General features: G+C 35.4%; 1 protein-coding gene across 1 annotated transcript in view; it reads left to right on the top strand.

The window, feature by feature from the left end:
- Positions 1 to 11,504, top strand: part of LOC105531401 (chromosome unknown open reading frame, human C6orf7) — a 76,927-nt gene that overhangs the window by 48,521 nt on the left and 16,902 nt on the right. The window lies entirely within an intron of this gene.

The raw sequence follows: 11,504 nt of genomic DNA, 5'->3' as shown, positions 1-11,504 counted from the left end.
TGTGTGTGCATATATAAATAAAGTTTTTATTTTAATATATATAGTTTGTATTTTTGTTTTGATGCAAGGTCTCACTCTGCCTCCCAGGCTGGAGCGCAGTGGCACAATCATGGCTCACTGCAGCCTCGACCTCCTGGGCTCAGGTGACCCCAGGAGGATATCAGGAGCCTCCCAAGTAACTGGGACTATGGGTGTGAGCCACCACACTTGTCTAATTTTTTAATTATTATTATTATTTTTTTTTGTAGAGACAGGGTCTCACTGTGTTGCTCAGGCTGTCTTGAACTCTTGGGCTCAAGCAATCCTCCCACCTCCACCTCCCAAAGTGTTGGGATTATAGGTGTGAGCCACCATACATATATATATATACATTTCTAAAGATAGATTGCACCACCTGAATTTTACCTGCAATAAACTGTTAAATGTTGTTATATTATTAATTTTTCTCAAAAAAAAGCAACCCAATTAGAGAGCTCAAGCCCTGCTTCTGACTTAGGGAATACTAGTAACCTGATTTCATGTATTCAGTAACAATCAATTATTAAACACCTGCCCTGGGACAAACATAATGCTAGGTCATTTGTTACCAGCTAAAACAACAAACACGAAACTTGGAATCGGAATGGAAAACAGGGTGTAAAGATACAAATTAAACTTTGCAGTTTTTCAAAGATCTGATTGTGGCTGAGCAGTCCTGGCCCACAAGCAGGGGCTGGAAACTAGAATCACCGGCTCTTTTGTTTCACCTGCCAGTTGTTTTCTTTTTGAATTAATTAAATATATTATTTTATTTTGTGTTAGTTTTTTGAGACAAGGTCTCTCTCTGTCGCTCTTTTCCCAAGTCTGGAGTGAAGTGACGCATCTCAGCTCACTGCGACCTCCACCTCCCGGGTTCAAGTGATTCTCCTGTCTCCGTTTCCTGAGTAGCTGGGATTACAGGTGCCGCCACCACGCTGGGCTAATTTTTTGTATTGTTAGTAGAGACATGGTTTCGCCATGTTGGCCAGGTTGGTCTTAAACTCCTGGCCTCAAGGGATCTGCCTGCCTCGGCCTTCCAGAGTGCTAGGATTACAGGCATGAGCCACCACGCGCTACCTGACTTAATTAAATATTTTTAAATTAGGAGAGTATGTACCAAAAAATCCATATTTCTATGGACTTTTCTATGAAAAATCAGACAATTTGGGCCAATATTTCTACAGGGCCACAACCCACTGCCTCTCAGTAATGACCTTTAAATGGGGCTTGAGTCCTTCAATTTAAGAGAGTTTTCCGGTTTCCTCAGTCTCAAAATGGATGCCTAGTGTGATTATACCCGAAGACTTCACCCATTTATCCTACTTGCCTGGCCAGAGAGGCATTTGGGATGCCTGTCTTAGAATTCCACATAGGCATTGTTTTAGATCCGCTACTAAAATGTGCGTGACCTAGAGCAAATCACATATCCTTTCTGTGCCTCTGTTTACCTCAACCTCTAAAATGGGGATAATAGTATACCTCATAGTGTTGATGTGAAGATTAAATAACTCTGACAAAGCACCTGCTACATAATTAGTGCTATAAATGTGTAAGCCATTGTAATTAATTTATTATTAATACCTATATCATATCATATAATTACATAATTAAGAATTGACACAATTATTAAATTGTGTAATTAAACCATTAATTCTCTGATAGTTATATATTATCAGCAGCAATATGTCAAGAGTAATCAATAAACTGTAATTAACTGTGATATATCTTGCTGGTGGTTTGTAGAAGCGGATTTACTGTGAAACTAATTAAACTTCAGAGCTCTTTACTTCCGTGGACTATTTCCAAGGGCCTGAGAAGGAACCCAGAAATGTGTTCACATAATCATATATTTTTTGTAAAATATACCAAAGTAAGATATTTTCACTAGTTGAGACAATTGTCTCTTTCCACTGCAATTCTTTCTTTGTCATACTTGCTCTTGGGTGTCAGGGTCTTTAGAATAGCATGGATTTGGGGTGATACCAACAAAGAGAGTTGACCTAGGGAAGCATTTATTTTTTGTTTAATAGGGCATATAAAGCTCATGGTTATTTTTGGCATTGTTATTTATTGTTAGTTGTCTAGGTATAGGAATGACTTTCAAGAATACCACTACTGTTCATGGTGCTGACGCATCCAACATGAAACATGAAGTATATGGGTCCAGAGATTATGTTTCAATGTGAACACGCAGTATCTACCTAGCCCTAGAACTATGCGGGTTGTTCAGGAAAACATAGCTTGGGATGTGCAGACCTGGAACTAGTCTACTGAAATTTCTTCCAATTAACAGATACGCAAAATTCGAGGATTGGGTTTTCCACAATGCTTAATCAAAGTGGATGTTCTAACAGGAATAAACTAAATAATTTAGAATACATCATTTTAAATACTCTATACATTTTTTCCTTTTTTGATAGGAGTCATGCAAGAGAGGATTTATAAGAATGCTTGTGTTTACAGAGCAAAACTATAGCAGCACCACATACATCTAAAATGGCTGTGTGTGAAGTTTTATGCATCCCATTATATGAGATCATATACTAGCCTGAATGCATCTCATCCCAACAGTTATTTCAGATGAAAAAGCACACAATATTGACACTGATATAGCAAAACCAACTGATACAGCAAAACTGCACATGAATTGCCCCTAAGGTAGTAAAATGGCCTGAATAAAAGAATATTCCCATGATAAAAATCCCTACAGTTATCCATAAACAAGTCAATGTATGTACTATAGGAGTAATTTGATTACTAGTTTATGTAGCCCTATACAATGTAGGAGCATTTTTAAAATTTATTTGAATTGTGCTTCTGTGCATCTTATATTCAGATTAATTTTGTATGTTTTCCCAAAATTATTGGAATTATCGAAATCTAAATAAGATGGAGAGAAGTATCCTACCAAAAGCTAAAAACCTATTCAGAAGAAAGAAGTCCTGCAGCAGCTTTAAAATCTCAAACATCTGTTGTATCACAAGGAAACTGAAATCTTTCACGGGCAAAGTCATGAGATAAAGAAAAAGGATTAAGAAAATGTGGCACATATACACCATGGAATACTATGTAGCCATAAAAAAGGATGAGTTTGTGTCCTTTGCAGGGACATGGATTCAGCTGGAAACCATCATTCTCAGCAAACTATCGCAAGAACAGAAAACCAAACACTGCATGTTCTCACTCATAGGTGGGAATTGAACAATGAGAACACTTGGACACAGGAAGGGAAACATCACACACCAGGCCCTGTTGTGGGGTGGGGGAAGGGGGGAGGGATAGCATTAGCAGATACACCTAATGTAAATGAAGAGTTAATGGGTGCAGCACACCAACATGGCACATGTATACATATGTAACAAGCCTGCATGTTGTGCATATGTACCCTAGAACATAAAGTATAATAAAATAAATAAATAAATAAATAAACATTGAAAAAAATAGCCCAAAAAGGTAATAAACATTACAACTGAAAAGGTAAATGTTTTTATGAGAGTTAGAACACTTTCAAAAGGAAAACAAAAAAAATGAAAGAAAGTGAAAGCAACAAAGAAAAATTTTAAGTTCAATTGAACACTCCAGATGGTCAGCAGCAGCTCCACTTTGATGAATACTTGATTTTGTTAAGTACCATGTTTTCTTTCATTATGTTCAGCTACAGAAGGCAATAATTTTACTCAACATTGTTAAATGAATGATCGCTTTTTTCAAAATTGTGATCCCAATAGTATGTGCAGAGAACTAAAGTGAATGTACAATAAACAAAAAGATGAATTACAAACAGATGTGAAAAAACTGTAAATGGTTAGATTATGTTGAGATCTCAACTAGCTTAGACCAACACTAAAGGTTGCATTAATTGTAAACTGCTTTCAGTGAGACAGACACAGCTTACATAAGGTGAGTGTTCAGGCTGAGACTGTATTTGGGGATTTCTTAGTCGCAAAGACTACACGGAGTACAAGGAAGCTGTGCTTACTTGTATTACAGTCATCCCTCGGTATCCATGGGGTGTTCACTCCATGACTCCCTATGGATACCAAAATCCATGGATACTCAAGTCCCCACATAAAATAGCATAATATTTGCATATAGCCAATGTACATCCTCTGGTATATTTTAAATCATCCCTAGATTACTTATAATATCTAATGCAGTGTAAATACTGTGCAAATAGCTGTTATACTATGTTTAGCAAATAATGACAAGAAAAAAATGTTTGTACATGTTCAATGCAGACATAACTATTTTTTCTATCTTTAAAATATGTTTGATCTGTAGTTGGTTGAATCCACTGATAGAGAACTCATAGATAAGAGGGACCAACTGTATACGTAACACAAACACACTGAATCAGTGTCTTAAAGAACAAAGGCAATTCAGTATTATCTCTGGAGTGCTAAAAGATATTTACAGTTAAGTTTTAAGTGAAAAATGTTACCCTTCAGAGTCATGATCAACAGTGAGATTTTTAAATGGTATAAATGTTACAGGAATCCTCTAATTATGGAAGTTAATCCATTGTTGTACAAAGACTTGGAAAAATGTGAAAGTGAAAAAACAAATGTGACTTACTTCCCAAAACACTTTCCAAAAAAATAATTGAAATAATGAGTATGTGCAAAATGAAGTGGTAAACTAAACACCATATACTATTCCACTAATATGGATTCTACACTGGATGTGACACACTGAACACTTGGTAATAGTGCAAAATTGTTACCAAAAATTATGAGTCATTTAAAATTTTTTCCAAATAAAAATAATTTGTTAATTTCTTCAACCAATGCAATATGTTCTGGGCAATTGTAATCTGCTATGGGAAAACATTTGCCATTGGTTGTGTGATAACGTAGCAGTTATCAGAGATGAGGACTATGAGAGTTGAGGACTATGTGAACTCTTTAAAAACATGAATATATTAGCATGTGTTGCTTCTTTCCTTCATTTCATCAGATTAAAAATTGCTTCTCAGGATGAGAAGTTATTAATTACTTTGCTATTTTGCAACAGTTTTTTTAAATAGGCTTTAACTTTTAGAGCAGCTTTAGGCTCACGGCAAAATTGAACTGAAGATACACATTTCCCACATTTCTCTTTGTCACTGAATAATATTCAGTTGTCTACATGTACCACAGTATATCCATTCACCTACTGAAGAACATCTTGGTTGCTTCCAAGTTTTGGCATTTATTAATAAAGCTGCTGAAGACATTCACGTTCAGGTTTTTGTGTGGACCTAAGTTTTCAACTCCCTTGAGTAAATATCAAGAAGTGTGATCACTAGATTATACAGTTAGTGTATTGTTTAGTTTTGTAAGAAACTGATAAACTGACCTCTGTAGTGTCTGTACCAGTCTTCATTCCTGTAAGCAATGAATGAGAGTTCCAGTTGTTCTACTTCCTTGTCAGCATTTGGTATTGTCAATGTTCTAGATTTTGGCCATTATAATAGGTATGTAGTGGTATTTCATTGTTGTTTTAATTTGCATTTTCCTGATGACATATGATATGAAGCAGATTTTCATGTTTATTTGCTGTGTATCTTTGGTTAGGTGTCTATTAAGGTCTTTGACCCATTTTTTAATGAAGATGTTCATTTTCTTATTCTTGAGTTTTAAAAGTTCTTTGTATATTTTGGATATCAGTTTTTAATCAGATACAACTTTACAAATAATTTCGCCCAGTCTGTGGCTTGTGTTCTTATTCTTTTGACAGTGTCTTTTGCAGAGCAGAAAAATTTATTTAATTTTTACAAAGTTTGGCTTATCAATTCTTCCTTTCATGGATTGTGCCTTTGGTGTTGTATCTAAAAAGTCTATTAGGTTGGTGCAAAAATATTTGTGGTTTTTGCCATTAAAAGTAATGGCACAATTACAAACATCAATTTTGTCAAATTGAGTCTATCCATGAATATAAAATATCTCATTTGGTTAGTTCTTCTTTGATTTCTTAATCAGAGCTTTGTAGTTTTTCTTGTAGAAATCTTATGAATTTTTATTAGGTTTATACCTGAGTATTTCATTTTCCAGGGTGTTAATATAAGTGGGGGTATGTTTTTAATTTCAAATTCTACCTGTTTGTTGTTGGGACAACAATTGACTTTTGTATAATAACCTCATATCCCGAAAACTTGCTATATTTACTTATTAGTTTTTTTGTTGATTCTTTCAGATTTTCTACATAGACAAAGATGTCATCTGTGGATAAAGACAGCTTTATATCTTCCTTCCCAGTCTGTATACTTTTGTGTGTTTTTTTGTTTTTGTTTTATGTTTTTGTTTGTTTGCTTTATTTTTTTATTGAGATGGAGTCTCGCTCTGTTACCGAGGCTGGAGTGCAGTGGTGCGATCTCAGCTCACTACAAGCTCTGCCTCCCGGGTTTACGCTGTTCTCCTGCCTCAGTCTTCCGAGTAGCTGGGACTACAGGCACCTGCCACTGCGCCAGGCTAATTTTTTTTTGTATTTTTAGTAGAGATGGGGTTTTACTGTGTTAGCCAGGATGGTCTCAATCTCCTGACCTCACGATCTGCCCACCTCGGCCCCACAAAGTGCTGGGATTACAGGCGTGAGCCACCATGCCCAGCTCCCAGTCTGTATACTTTTTATTTCCTTTTCTTGTCTTATTGCATTAGCTAGTGCATCCATTATGATGTTAAAAAAGAATGGCGAGAGGGGACATGCTTACCTTCTTTCTGATGTTAGCACTAAAGCTTCTAGTTTTACACTATTAAATATGATGTTAGAGTTTGTAGATGTTCCTATCAAGTTGAGAAAGTTTCTCTCTACTCCTAGTTTGCTGAGATGTAATACATTTCTAATGTGTCTTAATTTTTAAATTTAGCTCTAGCTATATTTTTCTTTGATGGCCATTCAAATCTAGATGGCAATATATTACCTTTAACTCCCTCCTGGGTGAGAAACTTGAAGCTATACTAGGGAAATTAAAAGCCTGGAAAGAGTTTAGTTTTCTTCTTAGTAAAATAAAAAGAATAAAAAACTTTCATATAGTCTTGTAAATAGTAGACTGCATAAAGCATGTGATAATCACATAAAAAGTATTTGCATTCTATAATTACACTTACTGACTTTATATCTTTTTTCTGATCATTAATAAATGAAAAAAAAACTTAGAAAGTAGTGAATAGAAGAAAATTGTTTAAATCATTCAGAATTAACCACTCAAGAATAACCAAGTTTACTATTTTGATGTATTTCCTTTGATTTAAAAAAAAAAAGCATGCTGCTTGCAAATTTATCACAAGTATATTAAATTTCATGTATAGTAAATTTTGTAACATTCTGTTTTAGTCTGAATTTTTATAGTTAAAATGAAAACAAAACTTTTCCCAAATAGCTTCTAAAACATTATTTTTAGTGAGGATTTAATATCTTATCATGTAATTGTTTTAAATTTTATTTTTTAAATGATTTGAAAAAATTTAAAAATTTCTCTATTATTGTATTTTGGTTTTTTTTCTATCATATGATGTTTTGATAAACATCCTGACACACACACACACACACACACACACACACAAACTTATTTAACCTTATATTCAGTTATTATCTTAGGAGAGATTACTAACAGTGGAATCACTAGACCAAGAGATAAAAAATATTTAGGGTTGTTTATACATGTTGTCAAAGTCAATGGATCTTAAAATGGCTGAATAATTAAAATTGGATTACTGTAAATTTTTTATACCACAAGGAACAGTTCCTAGGGTAAAGTGATAAATTAAAATTTAGGAGAGAGTAAATATATGTAACATGATGGCAACATGCTGCAGTGTATGAGTCAGCCAAGAAAATGTGATTGAAGATTTCAGAGACCTTTGGGCTGCAGCCAGAGTGAGATTTTTTACGTGTTCTATGCTAGGTTATTCTATTCCCGGGTGGACTCCTAGCCCCTCATCTGTCTTCACATGTTTATAAATGGAAACACTGGCTTTGCTCTACAGTTTCTATGATGTGTGGCCCTTTGCAAGCGGCAGCTATTTGAATGACAAACAGATATCACTCGCTGAAGAAACTGAAGGTTTTAAATTATGAATTTTAGGTGTGTTTTAAATAGCAAGCTTTGGAAAAAATAAAGGAAACAAAAGCCCATTCTTCTTTTTATCACCACAATCACAAATCAACTCTTCCTCACTGTATCTGGCAATGTTTTGCAGTATATTAAGCTTTTGGGGCTTAGAATAATGGTTTAGTTTGATTAATGAATAGGATTAGTTTAGGAAAAGATCAAGGTTGAAGGCATTGTTTATTACTAGATATATTTTGTTATGTAAACGGAAATGCAAATGAACTTTATGTTCCATATACCTGGGGCGCTGTGGAATCATTAATCATAGCTGTCTTCCCTACAGCTATGATTTCCAGCAAGTGCTGGCACTCCAGGTCTGCATAGCCCCCAAAAACCATCTCATAGATAAAAAGAACATCATTCTCAACTCATGCTGATGATAAAATCCAACATGTTTTCATTTAGTTAGTCTCCTAGGAAAGATCTTTTTCCAATTGTTTAGTGCAATGTTCTTTATTGCTAGCTACTAGGCTTCCATCTTAGCTTAATGAAAGAAGTTGGAAGATAAGTAATTTTTCACATAAGGAACAGCCTAGAAGCATATATGAATGGAAGCAATTTAGACCATATCCTTTCTTGTGATTTAGAGTAAAGCCTGGAAAACTCTGGTTGCTGTCTCTACAGCTGCTTCATGTTTTTTCTTGATTGTTTATTTCTTAGATGAAGGAATCAATAAACTCAAATGGAATTCAAACGGAATAAATATTACTGCCTGAATCACTCAGTTCAGAATAGCCTCCTGAAGATTTCACATCAAATGGTAGCCTTTTGTTCTATAAAAGAAAGTTAATTAACCTGTCTTGCAGCTTCTCAACAAATGTCTAATTTGTTCCCTGAATGTGCCTTATGCAGAAGTAAAAATGGTTTGCCAGTTCCCAAGTTTATGGAGTTCAGTAAAACTCTCCATAACCCTGTATTTTTTAAATATATATTTTGCCTTGAACAATCTTTTTAACCATTTCTTCAGGACCTTTTTCTCCTTTCTTCACTTTTTCTAGGCCAAAGATGATTGATGACTCTTCAAGTATAAAAAGGCATTGCTTATCGTATCAATAGGGACCATATATAGCAAATCTGTTGGTTCTTTGCTGGTTTTGCTGTGAGGTTAAAATATCCTGGTCTTAACGAAGTAAGTGGCATTACTGTCCTAGTATTTGAAGTCTGGACAGAGATATTTTTTCTTCATGGTAATTCTAAATTTCAAATTAAAAATAAAACACAAGAAAGTTTAAAATGAAATTAAAAGAAAAAAATTTTAGAGATCAATCTTTTTTTTTTTTTTTTTTTTTTTTTTTTTTTTTTTTTTTTTTTTTTTTTTTTTTTTTGTTTTGAGACTCAGTTGTTTCAAAAAAGGAGTTGTCTTGTCGCCCAGGCTGGAGAGCAGGAGCGCAATGGTGCAATCTTGTCTCACTGCAACCTCCGCCTCCCAGGCTCAAGTGATTCTTCTGCCTCAGCCTAGAAGAAACGTTGGTCAATGCAGACATTTATAAAAGTTTATGAACATTTTCCCAAACAAAGCTGAAAACTAGTACAAACACCATCTTCCTAAGAGTTGTCTTCTGTCTGACTGAGATTTTGGTTGGACACAGATACTTACTGTTTCCCCAGGACAATCACTTACCTTAGTTTCAGACAGTTTAGTAACCACAGGCTGGGTATAAGGAGTACTGGGGCTCCTAATGAGTGTATGTGTCTCCTCTTCTCCCTCCAGCACCGCAGAAGTCATGCCAGTTACTAATGTTCATCACTGAACTAATAAATCCTGGAGGGTCAGCACAAATATTTCCAATTGACAGACTTATTTCTACGGCTACAGCCCTTTTCCCAAAGGGTTGGAAAATGAGTGTGAAGATATAATTAAGTCCAATGTTACCTAGTCTTTTGCCCTTGATCCTGGATCCTAGATAAAGCCTGGGACGGTGGGAGCAAGAAAGGGCAGTGTTGGTGGCCTACAGCCTGAAGCTGTGTGATTACTTTTGCTTTCTCTGGCCTTATGATTTTACTTCAGCATGGTGCCAAGTGGATCCTCAAAGTTGCGCACGTTATCTGTGTTTGAAGCCTGTCTAAATAGCCAGTCTCTTATCTTCTGCAGTCCCTCAGAATTCTGACTCAGAGGCCTGCTGAGTCAGAATTGTCTCTGAGATATCCATTGGACAAAACCAGTCCTAAAGGGGAAAACAAATGGAACATACAGAGGCCATTAAAGAGAAAAACAAAAACAGAGTGCACATATATGAACAAATGGTAGCAGAGAAATAAAAACCTACGGGCAAACACTGATTGGTTTACAACTCTTAGATGATCTTTTTATAAATAAAGAATGAGAGAAAGATAGCCCGTGCTTATTTTTTAAAAACTTGAAATGAACCCAGAGGATCTTAAAATTTATTGCTTAATGGACTTACTAAAGTTTACATATTAATGCATTTATAATTAATGTTAAAATGAGGGCTTAGTATTAACTAGGATTTTTTTAATGTTCCACATGTGGATCAACTGGGTTTCAAACAGATACCAAAATACGTGACATTTCCTTATTAAAAATAACATTGTTTAGCCTATTGACATCATTCATACAACTGATGAAGACCATTTGCTACTGGGTATGTTCTGGGTACTGAGATATTGTATAATTTAGTGCAAGTATTTATCTTCATGCCATATGAGTCTAGACCATTTTCTCTATATCTTCTTCTTATTTTATTCCTTTCCATTAATATCATGATTCATGACATATGCTACGAAGGTTAACTACTCCCGGTATTTCCCTGTTACTTGGCAATCTGGTAGTCTCCTTCTTCTGTCTGCCAGAGGCAAGGTACACCAGGAAGACAAGCTTATTTTGATGTTCAGCATTGGAAAGATGTATTTTCTGCATGAAAATTGCAACTCGCTTCTAACCAAGAAGAGTTTTTGTATTATCTGCAGAGTTGTTCATGTTGTCATTAACTGTTAGAAAATGCCATTTATTGATGGTGACTTGTTGCATTTCATTCAGATTTTGTAAAACTTAAAGAAACATCAATTATTTGAGATGCCAAATGATAAAAATGTAGCTTTGTATATAAAAATAAGTGTGAATGCTTTCTAGGCTTGAATAATAAAAACTGTTCAATGGGTTGGGTACAGGAACTCACGCCTATAATCCCAGTACTTTGGGAGGCCATGCTGAGCGGATCACTGGGCCCAGGAGTTTGAGATCAGCCTGGGCAACATAGTGAGACTCTATATTTGCAAAAAATACAAAAATTATCCAGGCATGGTGGTGTGCACCTGTAGTCCCAGTTACTCAGGAGGGTGAAGTGGGAAGATCTCCTGAACCCAGGGAGGTCAAGGCTGCAGTGAGTCATGATCATGCCACTGCACTCCAGCCTGGGTGGCAGAGTAAGACCCTCTC

This window comes from Mandrillus leucophaeus, unplaced genomic scaffold (assembly GCF_000951045.1).
Source record: "Mandrillus leucophaeus isolate KB7577 unplaced genomic scaffold, Mleu.le_1.0 Scaffold882, whole genome shotgun sequence".
In the NCBI taxonomy this organism is placed as follows: domain Eukaryota; kingdom Metazoa; phylum Chordata; class Mammalia; order Primates; family Cercopithecidae; genus Mandrillus; species Mandrillus leucophaeus.
Note: the sequence above shows the minus strand (reverse complement) of the source record. Positions and strands in the feature narration are given on the sequence as shown.